Source organism: Schistocerca gregaria, chromosome 1 (assembly GCF_023897955.1).
Source record: "Schistocerca gregaria isolate iqSchGreg1 chromosome 1, iqSchGreg1.2, whole genome shotgun sequence".
NCBI lineage: Eukaryota > Metazoa > Arthropoda > Insecta > Orthoptera > Acrididae > Schistocerca > Schistocerca gregaria.
This window is the reverse complement of record NC_064920.1, coordinates 1,102,309,673-1,102,327,262: the sequence shown is the minus strand read 5'-3', so window position 1 is coordinate 1,102,327,262 and position 17,590 is coordinate 1,102,309,673. Positions and strand designations below refer to the sequence as shown.

The window sequence follows — 17,590 nt, the reverse complement described above, 5'->3', positions numbered from 1 at the left end:
GCAAAGATTGAACCTTTTTATTTTATTTTTTACTTGAGCATAGGTGCTCTAAGTTCTGGCACATTGCTTCTTCGCAATGTCATTTTAGGGTTTATCAAAATTTCATTCTGATGAAGACATCCGCAGTAGGTTTCGAAACCGTGGTCAATGTTCGAAACAGTTATTTGCAACCGGTTGGCTGTATAATCTAATATGTAAACTAGTAAAGGCTGCTGATTAACAGCCATATTTAAAACTAGTCCATTTTAGTTTCAACTCTGACTGACTTTTTGTATCACCATCTAAAATGAGTCGCTGTCCCATTATACCCAACACGCAGGAGGTAAATTGTGTGAACACAGGTATACAGTGCTTGGATAAAGAAACCAGCTGAGAATAAAAAGGAACATACATTCTTCCAGTCCTCCAGGACCTAACCATATTGTGGCATGTTGCAGAATCGTGTTCAGACATAATGGCCTTTCTAGACTCTGAGAAGCTCATCTGCAGAAACCAGCACGGTTTTAGGAAACAGCGGTCATGCGAGACACTTCTGGCCCTCTTTGTGCATGATATACAACAGGCTCTAGATACTGGCTCCCAGGTTGATGCCATATTCCTGGACTTTCGAAAGGCGTTCGACTCAGTTTCGCACTGTCCCTTGCTCCAAAAAGGGCGCACTCACGGTCTATCCGATGACGGATGCAGTTGGGTAGAAAGTTTCTTAACAGGCGGGGAGCAGTATGTCGTCCTGAATGGGGAGACTTCAACAGAAACAAGCGTAACATCAGGTGTGCCCCAGGGCAGCGTAATAGGTCCGCTGCTTTTTACGATTTACATAAACGATCTGGTTGATGGTATTGACAGCTGCATTAGACTGTTTGCCGATGATGCAGTAGCCTACAGGAAAATAGTATCACACGAAAGTTTTGAACAAATTGGAAAATTTGGAAATTTGTGGTAAAGTCTTATGGGACCAAACTGCTGACCTCATCGGTCCCTAAGAATACACCCTGCTCAATCCGTCTTATGCTAAGGACAACACACACACCCATGCCCGAGGGAGGACTCGAACCTCCGACAGGCATGAGAAGGCGCCCCAGAATGAGCGGCTACCACGCACGGCTGTGAGCAAACCAATGAAGATTTGCAGAAAATAAATGCGTAGTGTATTGACTGGCAGTTATCTCCCAATATTAGTACGTGTAACCTACTGCGTATAACAAGGCGAAAATCCCCATTAATGTACGAGTACAAAATAAACGCCCAGTCTTTGGAAGCGGTAACATCCGTCAGGTATCTGGGTGTGACTAATCGAAATGATCTCAAATGGAACGATCAGATTACATAAATAACGAGTAAGGCGAACTCTAGACTGTGGTTTATTGATAGACTCCTGAAGCAATGCAGTTCTTCAGCAAAGGAAATTGCTTCGTGCAGACTTAGAGTATTGTTCGTCTGTATGGGACCCTTTCCAGTTGGGTCTGGTTCAAGAGAGTGAGAAGGCCGTTTTAACGAACCACTTTTTAACCAACGGTCCATTTTTAACTACGCGAACTTTAGTTTCCGCAAAAAACAACGCTTTACAAACACTACTGTTTTAATACAGAACATTGAATGTGTAAACAATACAATAAACTGACTGTCAGTTGAAAGCTGCAAATAGAAAGCGCGAGTAGTCGAATGGCATACAGCAGAACTATTTGCAACTATATAATTCTAGTTTTGCGCTAGAATGTGCTAGGGTCAGTTGGCTCCAGGAAGACGCTAGACGCAGAAGTTAGCGTTCGCTAAAGCTCTGCTCGCGCAGGAAGCGGCCGAAACTAAAAATCTGTTATAATACGAAATATATTTAATATACTTGTTTATTCTAATAGCATCTTGCGGACCCCCTGGTGGTCCGCGGACCACCTGTTGGGAACCACCGGCGTAGATGATAGCGCACGAGACTGCTCATTGTTCGGCGACTTCGGCATTGGCGAGACACCTGAAGTGCTCGCAACGGCCTGGTTGGATAACGTCAACGTTAGCTAGCTCGGGAACGGCACAACGAATCGATTTTTTTTTTCCCTAAGAGTTATTTCTCACTACAACCTACCGTTAACATCCCTACAAGATTTTCAGACCGTTTCTGCCATCCCTGTTTTATCAAGTAGCCTATGTGACAAGTCATACGTATATTTCACATTCAAATTTTACTGACGCATCTTTCTGATACATATTGTAATAACTGTAAGTGCTTCGCATTTAGCACCAGAAACTACCTGACATACTGCATCTATTGCAATTCTAAACTATGACTAGCGTAAATGTCTCCAGATGTGAATAGCCCGAGTGTGACTACTAGACATGTTCAGTTTGTGTGGTCGTCGGTAGAACTCTGCTTTAAAATTTCCTCCGCGATAGTAATGAGAAGCCAGACGTAAACTTCAACCGACGCATGTGCAAAGTTTTGGAATAATGCTAAGGAAAGCTTGAGCCGCAATTCCGTGTTAAGTGCGCTGCCTCCATGCATTTCACGGGCGCGTATTATTTCACATACGTAAATTCTTCTTTTCCTTCACCATTTTGCTTATTTAGGCAGCAACAGTGTGCTCTCCTCCCAAAAAAATCCTCTCTGAGTGTCAAAGCCTTACATCGTTGCGCTTATTATAGTGTTGTATTCTGTGTGCTGATTATTATCGCCAATACAACAACAAAATGGTTCAAATGGCTCTGAGCACTATGGGACTTAACTTCTGAGGTCATCAGTCTCCTAGAACTTAGAAATGCTTAAACCTAAGGACATCGCACACGTCCATGCCCGGGGCAGGATTCGAACCTGCGATGGTAGCGGTCGCGCTGTTCCAGAGCGCCTAGAACCGCTCGACCACAATACAACAACAATACAGGGTTCATAGATTATGTTCCTTTTCTCTAGTTGTCTTCCGTTCCCTCTAATGTGAACATTTGTACAAAGATACAAGTAAATGGTAGTGAGCGACAGGCTGTAAGAATTATTGGTTATCAGGTGACTCCTATAGATTTCCAGAACCGCTTGAGTCAGGAGTTTCTTCGAACACTTCAACGAACGATTACGTGTCAATTTTGTCTTCATCGCCGTCGATTAAGTGATCCATCATAATAAACTCCTCTCAGATGACATTCTGAAATGTTTATAACCTCTCATGAATAATATTATACGAAATAATCTCTTAAGAACGTTATTTATCAAATTTTAATGTCATTTAACGATAATGCGGCTGCTCTATTGTCATGTGTATTCAACGATCGCCTTTGGCTTATTTTAAATTGTATGAAAATACTGTATTTTCAGTCATTTTGACGACTGTGCGCCTCATTTGCATAACTGGAAGAAAAGGGACGCCTTCTGTGAATGGAGTGTCTTGGAGCAGAAATATTCACCTTGAGGTGATTTCCTTGAAGGAAAACTCGCTATATCTATTCGTGTTTGCTTGCCTCGAGCAAAAGACAATTTATTATATTTTTCTCTCTTAAACACGTTTTTGTAATGTTACTCCACCATCAGTGGATTTCCCAGTATTCTACAAGAATATACAAATAAATGTTGAACAGTAATCCATACAAGTTGATATTGTGGCCGTCCTATTCACATTATGTTTTTGTTCAACTTCTTTTTTTATTTATTTTTTAAATTTTGATTGCAGTCCTCAGTCTGAATACTGGTTTAGTGCAGGTCTGTGCGCTAGTCTATTTTGTGCAACCCTATTCATCTCTGCGTTAGCTATTAAACCCTACACTCACTTCAGCCTAAGCATCTGAGCATCCTGAGGTCAAACATATTGAGGTACCTAGAGCAGAATGCCCTAATGCATGCCAACCAGCATGGATTCCGACAACATCGATCTTGCGAAATCCAACTCATACTTTTCTCACATGACTTACTGAAGGCTTTGGACCAAGGCAGTCGGATAGATTATTTCTTGATTTCCGAAAAGCATTTTATTTAGTACCATGTTGTTGTTGTGGTCTTCAGTCCAGAGATAGCTTTGATGCAGCTCTCCATGCTACTCTATCCTGTGCAAGCTTCTTCATCTCCCAGTACCTACTGGAACCTACATCCTTCTGAATCTGCATAGTGTATTCATCTCTTGGTCCCCCTCTACGATTTTTACCTTCCACGCTTCCTTCCAGTACCAAATTGGTGATCCCTTGATGCCTCAGAATATGCCCTACCAACCCATCCCTTCTTCTAGTTAATTTGTGCCACAAATTTCTCTTCTCTCCTATTCTATTCAGTACCTCCTCATTAGTTATGTGATCTACCCATCTAATCTTCAGCATTCTTCTGTAGCACCACATTTCGAAAGCTTCTATTCTATTCTTGTCTAAACTATTTATCGTCCCCGTTTCACTTCCGTATATGGCTACACTCCATACAAATACTTTCAAAAAGGACTTCCTGACTATTAAATCTACACTCGATGTTAACATATTTCTCTTCTTCAGAAACGCTTTCCTTGCCACTGCTAGTCTACATTTTATCTCCTCTTTAATTCGACCGTCATTAGTTCTCTTGCTCCCCAAACAGCAAAACTCATTTACTACTTTAAGCGTCTCATTTCCTAATCGAATTCTCGCATCATGACCCAGTTGAATTCGACTACATTCCATTATCCTCGTTTTGCTTTTGTTGATGTTCATCTTATATCCTCCTTTCAAGACACTGTCCATTCCGTTCAGCTGCTCTACCGTATCTACGCTAATTAATCATATGAAGTATCAAGTGAAATTTGTAACCGATTTGAGGATTTTTTTGGTAGAGAGGACGCAGAATAGCATCGTCAGTTATCTATAATGAAGTACTAACTGAAAGAAACTGCATAAATATTCAGTCAGAACTTGATAAGGTATGAAAGTGGTTCAAAGATTGGCAACTTGCTTTAAATGTGTACAAATTTAAAACTATCAACTTCACAAAACTTAAAAATAATGTAATATCTCCTGACTATAATATCAGTGAGTCACAGCTGGAATCGTCCTACACCTGGGTATAGCACTTTGTATGGGTATGAAATAGAATGATCATATAAGTTAAGTCGTGGTTGAAGCAGGGAACAGACTTTTGTTTATTGGTAAAATACTGGAGAAATACAATCAGTCTACAAAGGAGACTGCTTACAAATCACTCACGCGACTCACTCTGGAGTATCGCTCAAATGTGTGGAGGCAAGTACCAAAAAGGGGTAACAGGGGATACTGAACGTATACAGAGAAGGACAGCACGAATGGTCACAGGTTTGTTTGAACCGAAGGAGAGTGTCACAGAAACTGATCTGGCAGACTCGTGAAAACAGACGCAGACTATCCCGAGAAACCCATATTTGCAAAGTTTCAAGAACCAGTCTTAAATGATTAATCTAGGAAAACACCACAACCACCTAAGAATCGACCACATAGGGATCGTGAGGACAAGATTAGTGTAATTACAGCATCCACAGAGGCTGGACCCGAACTCAACACGTAAATAGAAGGGGAAGAGACGAAGTAATTGCTACTACCGCCTGCAATACACTTCACAGTCGTTTGCCGAGTGTAGATGTAGATATATAGGTAGATTATAAAGTCAAGCCTTGGTTTCCCTCTCGCAATTTTACCCTGCCCTCTTCCCCCTTTTCTATTACCAGATTAGCTATTCCTCTATGCCTCAGGAAGTGTTCCATCAATCGATATCTTCTTTTAGCCACTTTGTTTCACAAACTTATTTTTTTCCCATTTCGATTCAGCATCTCTCCATCACTTATACGATCTACCCATCTAATCTTCAGCACTCCTATGTAGCACCACATTTCAAAAGCCACTGCTCTTGTTGACCAAGCTCTTTTCCGTTCATCCTCACTTCACTTCCGTACAATGCTACACTTCAAACAAATATCTCCATAAAAGATTTCGTAACATTGAAATCTACATTCGATGTCACCATATGTCTGTTTTCAGAAGAGTTGTTCTTGCTATTGGCAATCTGAATTTTATATCGTCTCTACTTCGACCATCGTCCGTTATTTTGCTGCCCAAATACCAAAACTCATCTACTACTTGTAGTGCCTCGTTTCCTGATCTAATTCCCTCATCATCGCCTCATGTAATTCGATTACAGTCCACTACCCTTGGTTTGATGTTGTTTACATTCATCTTACAGTCTCTTAGAAACATATTGTTCATTCCCTTTACCTGAACTTTCATGTTCTTTTCCGTCTCTTACAGAATTAAAGTGTCGCCAGCTATCTTCCACATTTTCATTTATTCGTCCTGAACTTTAATTCCCTATAGAAACTTTTCCTTCATTTCCTTTACTAACTTCTCCTTGTACAGATTTAATTACGTCGGCCACAGGCTACATCCGTTTCTCACTCCCTCCTCAACAAATGCTTCCCCTACATGTTCATCGACTCTTACAACTAGTTTCTGATCTACACTCCTGGAAATGGAAAAAAGAACACATTGACACCGGTGTGTCAGACCCACCATACTTGCTCCGGACACTGCGAGAGGGCTGTACAAGCAATGATCACACGCACGGCACAGCGGACACACCAGGAAGCGCGGTGTTGGCCGTCGAATGGCGCTAGCTGCGCAGCATTTGTGCACCGCCGCCGTCAGTGTCAGCCAGTTTGCCGTGGCATACGGAGCTCCATCGCAGTCTTTAACACTGGTAGCATGCCGCGACAGCGTGGACGTGAACCGTATGTGCAGTTGACGGACTTTGAGCGAGGGCGTATAGTGGGCATGCGGGAGGCCGGGTGGACGTACCCCCGAATTGCTCAACACGTGGGGCGTGAGGTCTCCACAGTACATCGATGTTGTCGCCAGTGGTCGGCGGAAGGTGCACGTGCCCGTCGACCTGGGACCCGACCGCAGCGACGCGCGGATGCACGCCGAGACCGTAGGATCCTACTCAGTGCCGTAGGGGACCGCACCGCCACTTCCCAGCAAATTAGGGACACTGTTGCTCCTGGGGTATCGGCGAGGACCATTCGCAACCGTCTCCATGAAGCTGGGCTACGGTCCCGCACACCGTTAGGCCGTCTTCCGCTCACGCTCCAACATCGTGCAGCCCGCCTCCAGTGGTGTCGCGACAGGCGTGAATGGAGGGACGAATGGAGACGTGTTGTCTTCAGCGATGAGAGTCGCTTCTGCCTTGGTGCCAATGATGGTCGTATGCGTGGTTGCCGCCGTGCAGGTGAGCGCCACAATCAGGACTGCATACGACCGAGGCACACAGGGCCAACACCCGGCATCATGGTGTGGGGAGCGATCTCCTACACTGGCCGTACACCTCTGGTGATCGTCGAGGGGACACTGAATAGTGCACGGTACATCCAAACCGTCATCGAACCCATCGTTCTACCATTCCTAGACCGGCAAGGGAACTTGCTGTTCCAACAGGACAATGCACGTCCGCATGTATCCCGTCCCACCCAACGTGCTCTAGAAGGTGTAAGTCAACTACCCTGGCCAGTAAGATCTCCGGATCTGTCCCCCATTGAGCATGTTTGGGACTGGATGAAGCGTCGTCTCACGCGGTCTGCACGTCCAGCACGAACGCTGGTCCAACTGAGGCGCCAGGTGGAAATGGCATGGCAAGCCGTTCCACAGGACTACATACAGCATCTCTACGATCGTCTCCATGGGAGAATAGTAGCCTGCATTGCTGCGAAAGGTGGATATACAATGTACTAGTGCCGACATTGTGCATGCTCTGTTGCCTGTGTCTATGTGCCCGTGGTTCTGTCAGTGTGATCATGTGATGTATCTGACCCCAGGAATGTGTCAATAAAGTTTCCCCTTTCTGGGACAATGAATTCACGGTGTTATTTCAATTTCCAGGAGTGTAGTTGTAGGTAACGTTTTTCTCCTCATATTTTATCCCTGCTATCTTAAAGATTTCAAAGAGCACCCCAGTCCACTTGATCAAAACGTTTTTCCAAATCTACAAATTCTATAAATATGTGGATGTGCCTCCTTCATACTGTTTTATAAGATAGGTCAAAGGTTCAAAAACTGGTTCAAGTGGCTCTGAGTACTATGAGACTTAACTGCTGCGGTCATCAGCCCCCTAGAACTTAGAACTACTTAAACCTAACTAACCTAAGGACATCACACACATGCATGCCCGAGGCAGGATTCTAACCTGCGACCATAGCGGTCGCGCGGTTCCAGACTGTAGCACCTAGAGCCGGCCGGTGTGGCCGTGGGGTTCTAGGCGCTTCAGTCTGGAACCGCGTGACCGCTACGGTCGCATGTTCGAATCCTGCCTCGGGCATGGATGTGTGTGATGTCCTTAGGTTAGTTAGGTTTAAGTAGTTCTAAGTTTAGGGGACTGATGACCACAGATGTTAAGTCCCATAGTGCTCAGAGCCACTTGAACCATTCTGTAGCGCCCAAAACCGCTCGGCCACTCCGGCCGGCTCATAAGCTTCGGTACTGCGTAACGTGTTCTTACATTTCTCCGAACCTCGAGATCAACTTCTATCAATATTACCATTCCTTTGTAAGCAACGCATGTTAGTACTTTGCATCCTTTATTTATCAAACTGATAGTTAACATTCTCGTAGTCTGCTGCTATTTCGCCTGTCTCATATACACTGCGTACCAGGTGCATAGTTTTTTATTGAATGTTCTGCTAAAGATGTCAATAGTCCTGGGGGAATGTGGTTCCCCAGCTGCCTTGTTTCAACTTAGGTCTTTCAGTGCTGTGTCAAATTCTTCACACCCCCAACTTATCTTCATTTACTTCCTTTTCAAAATAATTTCTGCGTTTCCTTTGTACAACTCTTCTATTTAATTGTTCCACTTTTCTTCTTTGCTTAGAACTGGTTTGCTCAACCGACCTTTAGTATTATTTTAATTTATTTCAGAACTAGAAGATTAAGAAATCTTTCTTTTGTGGATTGCATTAAATATTTCACTAGCGTCAGAGAGAAATGTGATCCGGCTTTATACAATATCTCTGCGCTTTCTTGAATTATGGGCAAAGGTAGCGCGTAATAATTAGCTTCTGATTAGTATTTAGATAAATTACCTTCAACTTTTGTACGCCTGCCGTCCTCAATCGCGTGTAATATTACGGTATGTTAACTTTTACATTTGGTCCGCCTAATTGTGTATCATACTGTTGTAGTTAGACGGTCCACAGTAAAAATTATCAACGTACCGTAAAATTGGGTTAATTAATTTCTCTCTCAAGGAAAACTCACTAAATTCTGCTCAAGTGAAAATTATTCACTAGCTTTGGCTTGTGTGGTTACATTTAAAATGTCTTTTCTGAATAAGTGATCTACACCGTGTAACACAATAACGTATGTAGTATAGGACTACGCAAACAAATAAGATCTGTGCAGGTTATATTAAACTGAAGATACAAGTAATGACTGTTAAGACCAATAATTCAATATCACACTGCAAAAATACTCTAACTTCAGCTAGTGCAATTACAGTGGCCACATTTTCATCTGTATCTGTATCTCCATGAATAGTCTCAAAGTCACATGTAAGTGGCTGGCAAAAGGGTTCATCGAACCAATAATTCTCTATTATCCCAATTCCGAACAGCGGGCGGAAGAAACGAACGCGTATTTCTTTCCATACGACATCTGATTTCCCTTATTTTATTATGATGACCGTTTCTCAGTGTGTACTTCGGCGCCAACAAAATATTTTCGCATTCTGAGGAAAAAGTTGGTGACTGGAATTTCGTGAGAAGATCCCGCCGCCAGGAGAAACGCCTTGTTTTAGTTACGTCCACTCCAAATCCCGTATCAATCCCGTGACACTCTCTCCCCTATTTCACGATAGCACAAAACATGCTCCCCTTCTTTGAACTTTCTCTATGTACGAATACTTCCATAATCCTATCTGCTAAGGATCCCACACTGCTTAGCAGTACTGCGAAAGTGGTCGCACAAGCGTAGTGTAGGCAGTCTCTTTAGGAGATCATTGTATCTTCTAAGTGTTCTGTCAATATAACGCAGTCTTTGGTTGACCTTTCTCAAAACATTTTCAATGCGTTGTTTCTTATATAAGTTGTTCACAATTGTAATTCCTGGGTATTTAGTTGAATTTACGAACTTTAGATTTGATTGAATTATCGTGTAACCGTAGTTTAATGGATTTCTTTTAGTGCTCGTGTGGACGACTTTACACTTTTCATTATTTAAGGTCAATTGCCAATTTCCGCACCATATACACATCTTTTCTAAATCGTTTTACAATTTGTTTTGATCTTCTGATGACGTAACTAGACGATAAACGACAGCATCATCTGCAAACAACTCAAGACGGCTGCTCAGGTTGTCTCCTGACTCGTTTAAATCGTTTATATACATAAGAAACAGCAGAGAGCCTACAACACTACCTTTGGGAACGCCAGAAATCACTTCTAATTTACGCAATGACTTTTCTTCAATAACTACGAACTGTGACGGGAAATCACGAATACAGTAGCATAAGAGAGACGATATTCCATAAGCACGTAATTTGAGTACAAGCCGCTTGTGAGGGACAGTGTCAAATGCTTTCTGGAAATCTAGAAATACGGAATCAATTTGAAATCCGTTGTCAATAGCACTCAACACTTCCTGTGTGTAAAGAGCTGATTGTGTTTTACAAGAAAAACGTTTTCTAAATACGTCTTGACTGTGTGTCACTAAACCGTTCTTTTCGAAGTAATTCATAATGTTCGAACACAATATATGTTCCAAAATCCTGTTGCATATCGACGTTAATGATGTGGGCCTGTAATATAGTGGATTACTCCTACTACCTTCATTGAATATTGGTAAGGCCAGTGCAGTTTTTGAGTCTTTTGGTCCGGATCTTTCCTCGGGCGAGCGGTTGTATATGGTTGTTAAGTATGGAGCATACTCTGAAAGGAACCTAATTGGTATACATTCTGGACCGGAAGACTTGCTTTTATTACGTGCTTTATGTTGTTTCACCACTCTGAGTATGTTGTTGTTGTGGTCTTCAGCCCAGAGACTGGTTTGATGCAGCTCTATGTGCTACTCTATCCTGTGCAAGCTTCTTCATCTCCCAGTACTTACTACAACCTACATCCTTCTGTATCTGTTTAGTGTATTCATCTCTTGGTCTCCCTCTATGATTTTTACCCTGCACGCTGCCCTCCAATGCTAAATTTGTGATCCCTTGATGCTTCAGAACAGGTCCTAACAACCGGTCCCTTCTTCTTGTCAAGTAGTGCCACAAACTCCTCCTCTCCCAAATTCTATTCAATACCTCCTAATTACTTATGTGATCTACCCATCTAATCTTCAGCATTCTTCTGTAGCACCACTTTTCAAAAGCTTCTATTCTCTTCTTGTCCAAACTATTCATCGTTCATGTTTCACTTCCATACATGGCTACACTCCATATAAATATTTCTGGAACGACTTCCTGACACTTAAATCTATAGTCGATGTTAACAAATTTCTCTTATTCAGAAACGCTCTTCTCTACTTCGGCCATCATCAGTTATTTTGCTCCCCAAATAGCAAAACTCCTTTACTGCTTTAAGTGTCTCATTTCCTAATCTAATTCCCTCAGCATCACCTGACTTAATTCGACTACATTCCATTATCCTCGTTTTGCTTTTGTTGATGTTCATCTTATGTCCTCCTTTCAAGACACTGTCCATTCCGTTCAACTGCTCTTCCAAGTCCTTTGATGCCTCTGACAGAATTACGATGTCATCGGAGAACCTCAAAGTTTTTGTTTCCTCTCCATGGATTTTAATACCTACTCCGAATTTTTCTTCTGTTTCCTTTACTACTTGCTCAATATACAGATTGAATAACATCGGGGATAGGCTACAACCCTGTCTCACTCTCTTCCCAACCACTGCTTCCCTTTCATGTCCCTTGACTCTTATAACTGCCATCTGCTTTCTGTACAAATTGTAAATAGCCTTTCGCTCCCTGTATTTTACCCCTGCCACCTTCAGAATTTGAAAGAAAGGATTCCAGTCAACATTGTCAAAAGCTTTCTCTAAGTCTACAAATGCTAGAATTGTAGGTTTGCCTTTCCTTAATCTTTCTTCTAAGATAAGTCGTAAGGTCATTATTGCCTCACGTGTGTCAATATTTCTACGGAATCCAAACTGATCTTCCCCGAGGTCGGCTTCTACCAATTTTTCCATTCGTCTGTAAAGAATTCGTGTTAGTATTTTGCAGCTGTTACTTATTAAACTGATAGTTCGGTAATTTTCACATCTGTCAACACCTGCTTTCTTTGGGATTGGAATTATTATATTCTTCTTGAAGTCTGAGGGTATTTCGCCTGTCTCATACATCTTGCTCACCAGATGCTAGAGTTTTGTCAGGAGTGGCTCTCCCAAGGACGTCAGTAGTTCTAATGGAATGTTGCCTACTCCTGGGGCCTTGTTTCGACTCAGGTCTTTCAGTGCTCTGTCAAACTCTTAACGCAGTATCGTATCTCCCATTTCATCTTCCTCTACATCCTCTTCCATTTCCATAATAATGTCCTCATGTACATCGCCATTGTATAGACCCTCTATATACTCCTTCCATCTTTCTGCGTTCCCTTCTTTGGTTAAAACTGGGTTTCAATCTGAGCTGTTGATATTCATACAAGTGATTCTCCTCTCTGAAAAGGTCTCTTTAATTTTCCTGTAAGCATTATCTATCTTCCCCCTAGTGAGATAAGCCTCTACATCCTTAAATTTGTCCTCTAGCCATCCCTGCTTAGCCATTTTGCACTTCCTGTCGATCTCATTTTTGAGACGTTTGTATTCCTTTTTGCCTGCTTCATTTACTGCATTTTTATATTTTCTCCTTTCATCAGTTAAATTTAATCTCTCTTCTGTTACCCAAGAATTTGTACTAGCCCTCGTGTTTTTATCTACTTGATCTTCTGCTACTTTCACTACTTCATCCCTCAAAGCTACCCATTCTTCTTCTACTGTACTTCTTTCCCCCATTTCTGTCAATGGCTCCCTTATGCTCTCCCTGAAATTCTGTACAACCTCTTGTTCTTTCAGTTTATCCAAGTCCCATCTCCTTAAATTCCCACCTTTTTGCAGTTTCTTCAGTTTTAATCTACAGTTCATAACCAATAGATTGTGGTCAGAGTTCACATCTGCCCCTGGAAATGTCTTACCGTTTAAAAGCAGGTTCCTAAATCTCTGTCTTACCATTATATAATCTATCTGAAACCTTCTAGTATCTCCAGGTTTCTTCCACGTATACAACCTTCTTTTATGATTATTGAACCAAAAGTTAGGTATGATTATATCTACTCCTAAGTCATTCTTGTTGGCAGTTGTTGTTGACTCGAATTATGGAATATTTACTTCGTCTTCTTTGGTGAAGGAATTTCGGACGGCTCTGTTTCGTAGCTCTGCTTTGGTAGCACTGTCGTTGATAGTATTTCCATTGTTATCGCGGAGAGAAGAAATTGACTGTGTCTTGCTGCTAGCATACTTTACATACCACCAGAAGCTCTTTTGATTTCCTGCTAGGTTTCGACACAAGGTTTCGTTGTGGAATCTTTTATAAACTTCTCGCTTTGAAGTCCGTGCTAAATTTCGAGCTTCTGTAAAAGATCCTCAGTCTTTGGGCTTTTGCGTTCGTTTAAATTTGGCATGCTTTTTCCGTTATTTCTGCAACAGTGTTCTGACCTGTTTTGTGTACCACGGTGGATCAACTCCGTCGTTTGTTAATTTATTTGCTTCTCTTTTCTCCAAAGGTAACACTTTCTGCTAGTTTCATTTTTAGTCGAATGCATTCCCTTTTGACTGGTCACTTACTGCATGTTTACATTTTCCCGTTTCTTCCCTTAAATTCAGCATCTAATATTTCTACAGGGCTTTGTCTCTTTGCCTGTCTGTTTTCCCGCTGCCTTCAATATTCCTCAAAGCGGCCCATTCATCTTCGATTGCATTTCTTCCCCCTGTTTCAGGCAGTCGTTGCCTAAGCCTCCATTTGAAACTCTCCACAATTAGTGGTTTTTTAGATGCATCTAGCTACCATTGATTAATTTTCTACCTTTATACAGGTCTATACTGAATTATTGAAAATGACAGTCACAATCGCATTATTTATTTTGTCTCCAACCGGTTTCAACCCGCGATGGGGTCATCTTCAGGGCAATTTACACCATTTGGTCGCTCGCTTGAGTCGTCACCCTGCCTGCTTCTTATAAACCAGTATAAACCTAGATAACATAGTTGCGTGGAGAAAACAGCGATTGGTTTACTTATAATCAATTATTCAAAATGACAGTCACAGTGGCATTATCGCTCGCTGGAGTCGTAGCCGTGCCTGTGCAGGCAGGGTGACGACTCCAGCGACAGACCAAATGGTGTAAATTGCTCTGAAGATAACCCCATAGCAGGTTGAAACCGATTCGCGACAAAATAAATAGTGTACTGGTTTATAAGAAACAAATTCTTATCACGGCCAACACTTGATCCTGTATATGTGTTGCAATTTACAGACCAGTTTCGAAACGTGTGTTATCATGATGTAATCTTCCTGAGACCTTAAAGTACGTCTAGAGTGTTTGCGAGGAACGTTGCCGTGTCATTGAACACGAGTATCAGAGGAGGGGATAAATCTGTCATCTTCCATTGCTTCCTGGAAAAGTTCACGAGATTCGCGTCTGATGGTGTGGCCACTTGGCCGTCAAAGTTGCAGCACTTGTATGCGGTATTGTTTGTGAAATAATCGGTTGCGCAGAATATTTCATTCATTTGGCGGAGGAATTCCCAGTTCGCGATTTGCAAGACTTGTTAGATTTCTTCAAACTGCGAGGGAACATCTCTCGGACTCTTTCCACCGTTTCAACTGCATCGTCTGGTTGTCCTGAGAATTTTCGTTTACAGAGGCAACCTGTGTCCTTGAACAGTCGATACCAGTGTACTGTCTTCAGAATGCAACCAGCACGGTAGCAACTGGATCAGTCTTCTTATATTTGTAACAGGCAAATGATAAACCGCCGTTTTATGAGCTGCTGTTTCCCTGCCAGGATACAAACAAAACTTTAAAATATGCTCTTTTCATTGCTTGTTAGTACAAGTGGGAGTAGATAATACATTTAAAAGTGTAAGACGTCAAAAAACAATGAATCATTTAAGTCACAATGTAGTAATGAACTAAAACTCGTAAGAAGGAATTCTAATTGGGAACAACTAATTTGTAATGGAGGTAGGTTTCATTCACTTCGACAAATAATTGAGCAGTGTTACTATTGACGAAACTGTGCAGTTATGCAGTGAAGACGTTACTGGGCCGTTGACTCAGCTTGTGAAACACTTCTTGTTGTCTGAAGCGCAGTGACCTGTTAATTGTCCTATGACGTTGGTTCAGCGCCGCTAACAATATTTCAGTCAACTGGCAGCACATTAGATAGTATTTAATAACAGTGTAGTAGCGGTGTTATTTTGTTGTACGGTGCCAATTTCGACCAGCGTCTAGAAGAACCACAGTAAAAACAAATGCTTCACAGTTCATCGCATAGCATTACATGGCCGTTTTGGTAAAATCGACGAGAACCATCCATACAACCGAAATTTTCCTCTTACAACCGTCTGATATACGTTATCTTACCGAGGTTTCGTGATGACAGTATTGTGAGAGTTCTTCGATATCATCATCTTTGTTAGTACGATCCGAGAAAAGATATGAATTCAAGTATTACTGTGCAAATTCTTTAGCCTGAGAAAACTACTTCGAGACTGTTCTTGATTAACAATCTACACGGTCATCGGTGCTTCTCTCCTTGTCATGTACTACACAATACCAATTGCTTACTTAAGAATCTTTTCCATAATAAGGTTGCGGATATTAAACAAAAATTTTATTTATAGCAGCACAAAATATCGTGCTATAGATATATAAACAACTTGGTTTACTCCGCCCGAACACGCCTTGGAAGGCCCAACGGTACCGACCGGCCGCCGTGTCATCTTCAGCCCACAGGCTTCACTGGATGCGTATATGGAGGGGCATGTGGTCAGCACACCGCTCTCCCGGCCGTACGTCAGTTTACGAGACCAGAGTCGCTACTTCTCAATCAAGTAGCTCCTCATTTTGTCTCACAAGGGCTGAGTGCACCCCGCTTGCCAACAGCGCTTGGGAGACCGGATGGTCACCCATCCAAGTGCTAGCCCGGCCCGACAGCGCCTAACTTCGGTGATCTGACGGGAACCGGAAACAACTTGGTTAAAGTACTAAAATTTGCTGTCAAAATGTTCAGTTCAAACAATGTTCCTTTCACATTTTTCGACCCAAAGTCATCAATCACCTATGGAAATACTAATCTGGCGAGTTCATATGGAGTTCTATACGAAGAGCTAATCCCAGTGTTCCCGGGAACTTGGTACTTGTTGCGGTTTCTGAACTCTGAAAGTCTGACGGGATTTTCAGCTCTTCCAGCTGTCCTAGGAACTTGCGGTCGGTCTGTCTAAGGTGTCGACCGACAAAGAAGGAAAGAGGAATAGCTGATAGCTGTTCTTTTTATGTGCTCTTTTACATTATTTTATGGATCCACAGGACGCCATCTAGTTTCGTATACTCGTGGATTCCATTGACATCTACTACGATAAAATTTTTACATGGGTAGAGTATACACTTATAATTTGCTGGTAAATCTACGAACTGGCGGAAAACTCCCTTAGTTTATAAAAAGTAAACACTGCTAAAATTTAAACTGTAATATTACTGACTTTGAAGAATGTTCCAAATGATTTCTTGTAAAGAAATCGGTAGTCCTTTGAGTAAAGATAAACTTAGCAAATAACTACGTCCGCTTCGAATTGCATGACGGGACACTTCAGGCGTTTATTCAAATTTACTACAAAGTTTACACCTGACTTTATGTTTCCGGCTAGTGATGTGGAGTTACAGTTTAATAGTCTTTCTTTCTTTCTTCATTTTTTCTGTTTTACTTATCATTTATTAAAAAATTCCATTGTAAAATTGCGATTAGGTATAAAGAAGGAATCACAGAAACATTAAAATGACGAAATGGCGAAACACCGCGATTCAAAGAATGAGCGGGATAATCAGAGTTTTCGACTAATAGAACCCATTAGACCACGTAGCACCAAAATATCATCGGATGTTACCCAAGAAAGGTCCACTAATGTTCTTTATACACACAAACGGATAACCACATAAAATGGCTCTGAGCACTATGGGACTCAACATGGCAGGTCATCAGTCCCCTAGAACTTAGAACTACTTAAACCTAACTAACCTAAGGAATCACACACATCCATGCCCGAGGCAGGATTCGAACCTGCGACCGTAGCGGTCACGCAGTTCCAAACTGAAGCGCCTCTAACCTCGCGGCCACACCGGCCGGCCGGATAATCACATACATTGGGCTGAAAAAAGTTCAAAATGGCTCTGAGCACTATGCGACTTAACTTCTGAGGTTTAGAACTAATTAAACCAAACTAACCTAAGGACATCACACACATCCACGCCCGAGGCAGGATTCGAACCTGCGACCGTAGCGGTCGCTCGGTTCCAAACTGTAGCGCCTAGAACCGCAAGGCCACTACGGCCGGCTGAAAGAAGTTATAGGGTAGCGATATCCACGTAAACAGATGGCTGTATTATCGCG

The 17,590-nt window shown here is 42.1% G+C and overlaps 1 protein-coding gene across 1 annotated transcript in view; it reads left to right on the top strand.

Moving 5' to 3' along the window:
* Positions 1-17,590, top strand: part of LOC126282552 (crossover junction endonuclease EME1) — a 203,966-nt gene that overhangs the window by 563 nt on the left and 185,813 nt on the right. The gene's annotated exons all lie outside the window — the stretch shown is intronic.